This window comes from Phyllostomus discolor, chromosome 2 (assembly GCF_004126475.2).
Source record: "Phyllostomus discolor isolate MPI-MPIP mPhyDis1 chromosome 2, mPhyDis1.pri.v3, whole genome shotgun sequence".
Classification (NCBI taxonomy): domain Eukaryota; kingdom Metazoa; phylum Chordata; class Mammalia; order Chiroptera; family Phyllostomidae; genus Phyllostomus; species Phyllostomus discolor.
The window spans coordinates 42,714,669-42,723,911 of NC_040904.2; the positions used below are offsets into that span (position 1 = coordinate 42,714,669).

The 9,243-nt window shown below is 35.3% G+C and overlaps 1 non-coding gene across 1 annotated transcript; it reads right to left on the minus strand.

Annotated features, from left to right (window-relative positions):
- Window positions 1-240: 240 nt before the first annotated feature.
- Window positions 241-404, minus strand: LOC114491272. Its single transcript, XR_003684067.1, has one exon. It is a non-coding gene; the product is annotated as a U1 spliceosomal RNA (small nuclear RNA).
- Between the last annotated feature and the right edge of the window lie 8,839 nt (window positions 405-9,243).

The window sequence follows — 9,243 nt, forward strand, 5'->3', positions numbered from 1 at the left end:
TATACTGACTGTCATTTTCTTAGACCACTTTCCGTGTATTTACAGGAAAACCTTAATACAAAAAGCAATGTACGCCCATGTACCCTGTAGAAAATTTAGAAAGTGCAGATGAAGAAAACCACGAAATCCTACTATACAAAAAGTAACCACGGTTAAAATTTTGCCACATAAACTCCCTTTTAAAAATGTATAGCATGTCTTGTATAAAAATAGACCATGTTATACGTGATATTTTTTCTCCAGGGGAGAGAGTGAACACGGCCGCCCACTACCACCAATTGTGAGATCAGGTTTCCCACATCCGGGGAGATCGCAGGAGTCAGCGCAGCCGGAGGGCGACGGGTAAAGCCCACCCTGGGAAAACCACCTTCGTGATCGTGGTATCTCCCTTGCCGGGTAAATATATGTGATGTTTTTAAACTAGTTTTTTACCAAAAAAGGAAATAAGACTTTCTATGCCATTAAGCCTTCTTTTCCAACATCATTTTTCTATCTTCATAATTTCCATTGTGTGTCGTTATCTATTTTCAAATAAATAGGTTTTAAAAACCTAATATTAAAGATAACACGTGCTCACTGTTTAAATAAGAAATCAGACAGACATACATGAAGGAGAAAAAAATTGTTTAAGTCTATAGCCAATCCTATAACACAGGGTGGGATTTCTGCAGCAGGGATTCGTGTACTGTTAAAGTTTCATTTATGTGTTGGTAAATTACCCACAAAAATTTATGTCAACTTAAACACTAATGAGAATATGAGAGTATCTATTCTGTTTATAACCTCAAAGAAGTACCTTTGAGTATTATATTTTTAATCTTTATTAATTAGATAGGCAGGAAAAAAGAGGCACATGGTTTTATTTTTTTACATCTTTGATGCTTGGTAAGGTTGATTATTCCTATATAATAGAAATTTCTCATATAAATTGTTTATTTATCATTTTCCCCCTTTTCAATGGGTTTAAAATTCCTGTTTGTAGTAAAACTGTCAATCATTTTTCTGCCAACTATATTAAATATATTCCTCAATTTGCTCTTTGCTTTCAAATTATTTGTTTGATTTTAACTTTTTATTTTTAAATAATGAGATTTATAGAAGAGTTGCAAAAGTAGTACAGAGAATTCCTGTATACTCTTCATCCAGCATCCATTATTAACTTACCTAATCACTGTACAATTGCCAAAAAGAAAAAATTAACATTGGTTCAATATATTAACTAAATTACCGACTTTATTCAGATTTTATGTGTTTTTCCACTATTGTTTTTCTGTTCCATGATCTAGTCTAGAATCTCACAGTGCATTTAGTTGGCATGTCTCCTTAGTCTCCTCCAATCTGTGACAGTCTCAGTCTTTCCAGGATTTTCATGACCTTGACATTTTTGAAGAGTACTGGTCAGGTATTTGTAGAATATTGCTCAATTTGTGTCTTTCTATGCTAAAGTTGCAGGTTTCTCTTTCCATACTCAGTTTTAAAAAAGAAGTCATGAAGCCCAGCCCATACTTCTAGGGAAGGCAGGCTGATCTCCCCCTTTTAAAGGGAGGAATATCAACGAATTCACAGACATATGTTGAAACTGTCTAATTAATAAATATTTTGAGGTAGAGATACTTTAAAGCTATGCAAATATTTTATTTTTCATGAAACCACTAATTTTAGCATTTGTCACTGTATCTTATTTGTAGCAATTATTACTAAGATGTTTTTAAGGTGGTTTTCTATTTTTCTCATTGTTTCTACATTTATTATTTGGCATACTTCTGAACAATGTTCTGTAACAAACATTGTTCATCCTCCCCTGGGGATATGGTAGATTTCCGTGGCCAGATAATGTCACCAAGGGCCTAACTTCTTTATTTCTTCTCTGCTCTCTGTGCCATTGGTTTTACTGTAATGGCAAGAAAACTGTCCATTGCTCCCAGGGTGTATTAGTTTTCTCTTGCTGCTATAACAAATTACTGCATCCTGGTGGATTAAAAGAATATAAATTTATCTTTGGGAGGTTAAATGTCTGAACTAGGTTTTGTTGAACTAAAATAAAATCCAACCGTTGTTGGCAAGGCTGTATTTTTTTTCTGGAGGCTCTAGGAAAGAATCTCCTTGCCTTTTCTAGCTTCTGGAGACCACCCACATTCCTTAGTTCAGGGCCTCCTTCTTCCTCTTCAAAGTAGCAATGTTAGGTCAAGACCTTCTCTTCCTGCAATTTATCTGGTTCTCTCTCTTCTACTTTTGTCTTTCACTTAGAAGGAGGACGCTTGTAATTACATGGGGCCCATGTGGATAATCCAGGATAATCTCTCTATCTCAAGGTCAGCTGAATAGCAACCTTAATTACATCTGCAACCTTAATTCACCTTTGCCATGTATGTAACAAATATACAATTTTGAGGATTAGGATGTAGATGTCTTTGAAGGTCATTGTCTTCCTACTATACAGGCAGAGAGAGAAAGAGAGAACACTATTCCATCAGCCTCAATAGGTGCAACACAACAGAATTGTTTCTTTACATGGGTCTCAAATACATAGCATTGGGCACTCTTTATTTTGGGAGCCAAATGAGTATAGTCTTCGAATAACTGGTGTCCAAATGAGACATTATGAATGAAGAGATATTCTCAATAACTCAGGGTCTTTGGGTATTATACTGGGCTCTTAAGGTACAGGTAACCCTGAGACAAAATTTAAGCTTCTACAATATCATCCATCCTTACATTTAAGGCCTCCAAACTTCAATTAATTTAGTGAACAAAGAAATAAATTGGCATTCCAAATTGACCATCTAAAGTATATTTTTTGCCCTGGCCACATAGTTCAATCCCCTACACCAAAAGTTTGCAGGTTTGAATCCCAGTCAGGGTACACACTTAGATTGTAGGTTTGATCCCTGACTGGGGCACATACCTGAGGCAACCAATCAATGTTTCTCTCTCACATCAATGTCTCTCTCTCACTATCTCTCTTTTTGCATCTCTCTCTAAAATATGTGTGTGTGTTTATATATCCTCAAGTCAGGATTAAAAAGAAAAACATGTTTTTGAGAGGAGACCTCGCTAATTCACACACCCACACTTGATTGAATATAAACCATGCCAAAGATCTCTTAAACCTAAAGGCAGGGCTCAAGAAACTGGCTTCCTCTCACATTAGTTGTTTTGATCTTGTTAGGAGTTACGAACTCTTACTCTCCTTTGGATTAGGGATTCCTCCTTCACTGCTAGGCTTAGTGAGCCTTGAAGTAACAGTGGGGATTTTTTGTTTGTTTTTAATTGTGTATCTACATTTTCTGTGAAGGCTCACTTCTCTTAGGTCCATCTTCATACTTCTGTAAATACATTCCTGTTAGGGGCTCCTCCTCCACTTTGCTCCATGAAGCACAAAAGGAAATGTTCTATCATTCAAACACACACACATACACAAAACTGGCCTCATGTTCTCAATTGCCTAGAGCCACCTTCATTGGCAAAACTCCAGTTCTGGAAAGAACAAGTCTTTAAAGCCCTCTAGACCAGATTTCAAAGCCCATTTCTGCTTTTAACAACTGTGTGCTTTTTGAAAAATTAAATCCTTAGAGCTCTGTGTTTTCACATAGTCATGGGTTAGAGTGGTCATTGTCTTCGCTGGGAGAGCTAGTTCTCACCAGCAGCCTGTCATCATTCTCTTATTTACTCATTGAGCACCTAATATGTACAAGGCACTTGCTCAAAGGCATTTTATACTCAATATAAAGAATGCGGAGGTGAACACGATCAACCTTTCCCACATGTTGCCTCCAGTACACAGGAAAAACACGTTAAGAGCTAAGGACGCTATAGGGAACATGGTACAAGGGTGAGTAAAGGTGATAGACAAGGGTTCAGGAAGGGAATCATAGACCTTTGTAACTCTATTAGAATTTTGTTGCAGTTGTAAGTGCACATGTTTGCCTCTGCTGGATGATAAGCTCTGTGAGAGCAGGGACTGAGTCCTCTCCAGCTGTGCAAACTCTTCAGCCATACAAAGCAAGTGCTTAAAACACTGTTAAGCTCAAGTCTTCATGGTGAACATGAAACAGACTCAGTTGATCATTGCAGAAGACTAGATGGTGGGGTCCTCAGAGCAGCACTGCCTTCCTATTAATATTGGTACCTTCAGTACTTTGTCTAGAGTTGGGTGCAGAGTACATATCATTGTTAAATAAATGAGTGAACAAACCTAGAATCCAGAAGTACCTTAATTGGGAAAATTCTCATTTAAAGGACAGAGAAGAAACATACTTCATGAACATTTGTGCTAACTAAACACTTAAACCTCATTAGGAGTAAACATAATCCTATCCTAGTTTGTCTTAAATGTGCCCTGAATGAATAAGGTGTGAGTTTTATAATCTCATTTTCTCTATCTAAGTAAAAGCTTTTTATTTGGCTTCAAAGTCTTCAACTTCACAGCAAAATTTCATTATGTCCCAGCTGAGTTCTGTTTAATGGAATTAAATTTCACCCTTTCTAATTATCTTTTGGAACAGACAATCTTTACAGAATAATTAGTAATAGAAGAACATAATGGATCATTGTCTTTATTACTGCAAAGAAATCCTAGATGCTGCTCTAAATCTTAAAAAAAGATCTCATGAAATATAAAATGTATTGAATCCTTCCTCTTAAATTATGTAACATTTAAACTTTGTCAACATAGCTTAAAGATGATGGGAAGTAATTATTTTCCTGCTTCACCTTAAATTATTTTATGAAACTACCTTAATGATCCCACTCAAATTAATTATGCTTACATTTCATTTTAAAGATTTTTATTGGCAGAACATTCTATTATCAGATACAATTTAAATGCATATTTTTCTCACTCATCTCAATATCTATTTTGCTTCCCTGACCATTTTTTTCTAGACCCTAACCTAAGTTCATTAAATTGTATATACAGAATATAACAGCGGGCTAAAAATACAGCTATTTCAATATTAAAAAATGAATGAAGTTTAATTAAAAATTATTTCACTTGCTAATCTATAACAGCATAGTGCCATTGGAAACATTTTATAAAACACAGCTCAATGAAAAAGAAATAGCCAAACAAGGGTAGTTTTTTTTTTTTTTAAAGCGCCAATAGACAAAAATATTGTTCTTTTTTCCTCTCTAAACATTCAAGCAATTAAAACTTATCTTTAAAAATGAAAGAGGGAAAATGTAGTGGAAAAATGAGTAGGGTCCTTCTTGGACTTCTAGTCTTTATAGTTTAATTTGTTGAAAATTTAAAATTACAGTAATTGCCCTTAAATAACTGACATTATTTGACACTACAACAACAGAGAAGTGGAAATGACTGACAAACACACAAAAGACTTTTGTTATCTTTGTTTGTCTGCCTGAATAAATCTCAACAAGTATTTCAAAGATTTAAATTTATAGCATACTCAATCTCCATAAGATGGCCAATCCTATTGGCTTTCATCTAAGTCTCACTAATGCTCAACATTTTTGGTATCAACTTTTTAAACACATGTGGTTTGTCTCAACAGCTATCTTTAAACTAAATTATTCCCTCCAAATTAAACATTTTGATAAAATATGTGGTATTAAGCAGAATTAACTTGACTTAAGTAGACCCTCTTTGTTTTCTTCCCCTCACTAAGGACTGAATTGTGTGAGGGAGGAAGGGGTTGAAATTGTAATTTTGAAACAATGTAACAGACTGTCTAGCCTCCATATATGATGGTAAGTTGGTTAATATTTGGTTTAATGATTTATCTCTTAGGAAATCAAGTACCTCTAAGAAATTGATACCCAAAACCATTTATTGTGACTTAGATGTCAAGCAGAAGTCACACAAAGAAGACAAGTCTGCCACATAATTTAGAATTCCTGCAAAAAAGTAAAATCCAAATAAGATGGATTTAAAAAAACAGGAGTTTATTGTTTTTATTTAAGTATTTAGTTCTTATATTTTTCCACATCTAAAATAAAACATAATCTATGAATGAACCTAAAATAAGAGTTTCTTCTTGAAGGCCATATTTTATTTTCTATTGAAAATAAACACTTAAAGAAAACAATTAAATTGCAATAATCCCTTAATTGGTATCACACTTTACATTTTGCAGACTGTTTTTTCCCATATTCACTTGATATTTACCTGGTGAAAATTAAGCTCTCTTTTGTGTTTTTGATTTTGACATTAAGTTTCACCCATACCAAAAGAAGAGACAGAACTCTTTCTGTGGGCATTATAATATAGTGACTTTCTGATTGGTAGAAAAGTAAGGAAATACTACGTACTATATTAAGATTTAAAAAAGAGTCTTCCGGGGCATGAGCATGAGTGAAATAGGAAATGTATTAGGTTTCTAAGAGGTCAGGGGGGTTAGGTCAAGAGGATGAATGGGGCAGAGGAGCTTTAAGCTTAGTGCATGGTTCACTTCAGAAGAAAGATCGTCTGCTGTGTAGTTTTTAAAAAATGGATGTGTTCCTCTTTGCCCTTTATTACATTGTCTGAATGGATTAGACGTGACTAGCTCATTTATTTATCAGAAAACAAAATTATTTTTCATACTGCTTCAGACTAAGTACACAACACTATGAAGACTCGATTTTTCGTTTTTAGTCCTCCTCTCGTAGCTTCTTGAAGAAAGCACACCCTGCTTATCCTGGCTCTAAGGGATTTCCCCCCCGGAGCTGTTTGGTCTATACCAGCTCTTTATACTAATTGCCTAATTAACTAGTAGACACTTAGATGCATTCTTCTGGCCAAATAAGGGAAATTCCTTCTCTGGTCCTCACCTGGTGCAGGTGCAAAGTTCCCATAGCCTCACAGCTGATATTGTCATCGCAGTGGTACTCCCCCACCCGCTTCCTCTCTTGCGAACTGATAAAGCCTGACAACCTCGTTTTCTTGATGGCTAATGAAGATTTCACCCAGTTACACAGGAAACCAGTCTCTTGTCAAATCTGAAGTACTTCAACAACCTCTAAATGTGGAATCGCTGATATTCTTTATGTCCAATGGAGCTTTTGCAGCCGCATGCTTTGAGCTGAGGATTTGAATTCAAAGTTAGGATGTTGAATTCAAAATTAGGGATTGGTCTCTTCTCAGAGACCAGTAAACTTTACCTCAGTCCACAGTGACTCTAGTATTTGAGCCAGCATTTAAAGAGCGGCAGTTGACACATGGTAGAAATTATATTTTAGCAACCTGAGGGTGAAATACTAATGGCCCTATCAGCTCTCAGTAGCCAGTTCTTTAATCTCAGTGATGCACCAGAGGACAAGCAGAGTGTCTGGGGTTTCCACCCCCAGAAAGGACACAACGATCCTGGGTGCTCCGCCTTCCTGGGGATGTAGCAGCTTCTAAACTGATAGGATCAGCAAACGTCTCAAAGCCTAAAGAAGGATTGATGTTTTCCAAAGAGTTGTTTAGGAAAACAGGGGAAGCAGAAGTTTTCTACTCTTTGGGGTAGAAGGGAAAAGTAGAGAGAATTTTATTTAAAAGCTGAAACAAGGGATTGTTCTCTTGTTGACTCTATTCTGATGGGAAAGGAGAATGAGTTCTTACATTGTTTTTCTCTTTAAACATTTATTTGAGATAAATCTTTACTCACAACAGAGCTTAACAAAGGGGAATGTGTTGTTGCTCATGTGAGCGGCAAACACAGAAACATCATCTGAGGAATAATACATTGATTGATTGTATATCAAATTAACCTAGCATTTAATTTTGGACTCTCTGCAAGCAACTACTTAGCTGTAATTATAACAGAAGATCCTTAAGTTGAATATTAGTGTTTGAATATGTGTAATAGTGATAGAATAGCTTTACCACTCACATAGACTCACATAGACTCTAGCTGCAACATTAATTTGGAAAGTGATGTGCAAATGGACTGCTTCATTGTATTTTGACTTATAAAATAGCTATTTATTTGAATTTTACTCAATGAAGCTTTTATGGTTGGGATCCCTTTTGTTAGTAATATCTTGTCTCTGCTTTGAGATTATTTGAAAGATCACTTTTTGCAACCTTGTGCAGGTATTAGTGAGTTTACTTTATTCATATCATACTTTCTTCTACAGTCATAGACCAAAAAGATTAATCCATAGTCATCAATTATCTTCTTTATGTTATTACTGATTTTCAGGGTGAAAACAGAAATGTTTATTCACAATTTGCTTGATATCAGAGCTAAATAATTTGATTATTTATTTCTGTTTCCTAAAAACTTTTAACCACCACACAGGAGAAAAAAGCAATTAGTATTTATATTATTTTTTGCACTGGATGAGTGATATGTCAAGATTTTTTCACACACACATGCACACACAAACACACACACATGAGTTTAGAAGCACACTCATTTGTAATCATTGTAATTAAAGGAATATTTAACATCAAAATGTTCTGTTTGGAGACATTAATTTTTTTCAAATCTTATGTCCACAGCTGTCCCCCACTGCGACCAAATAAATTGTATTGTTAGAGTAATAAGAAACACAGCATATCTTTTTGCTACTGAAAACATTTAACAATCAAGTTGAACTTTATAAAATATTTTAATGATAAAAGTTGGGGAGGAAAAGCCCAAAGAAACACACAAATAAAAATTAAGTTGAATAAATATTCTGTTCTTGCCTGCCAAGAGCTGTAAACACTTTCATATTATTTTGTCTTTTTTTTAGTATACCTAGTAACTGCATAAGTCTTCCCTCCTCACTTCTACTTGATTCTTTTATCAATCAATCACTTAATAGTCTTACCTAGGCAGAGGACCACACAAACGTACTAATATTTTACTAAGTTGCAAACAGCAACATGAGAGAGAAATAGTAATATGAGAGAAATAGTAATATGAGAGAGAGAAATAGTAATATGAGAGAATAGCAACATGAGAGAGAAATCTGCCAGTTCCTGGATATCTAGCTGTTGATCTCAGTCATACACAGAGATTCTCAGTCATACCCAGGAAACAAAAGGTCCAGAACAGTAGGGCTTCCTTTTGAAAGGAGCTGTATGCTGTCTATTAAATGTTCAGGCTGGTTTTATGCAAGGGAATAGTTTTATTTGCTCCTCCAGGAAATCCCCTTGTGTTTGTAGCACTCTTACACTGAAAAAAAAAAAAAACAAAAACCATTCTGGTGCTTTTTAAAATCGTCACATGCTGCTCAGGGTTTTCTTATGATTTCCTATTAAGCCAAACCACCTGTAATGTTGGTGGGGATGGCCCAGATGGAATCAACCTTGTGGTGATACACAATAAC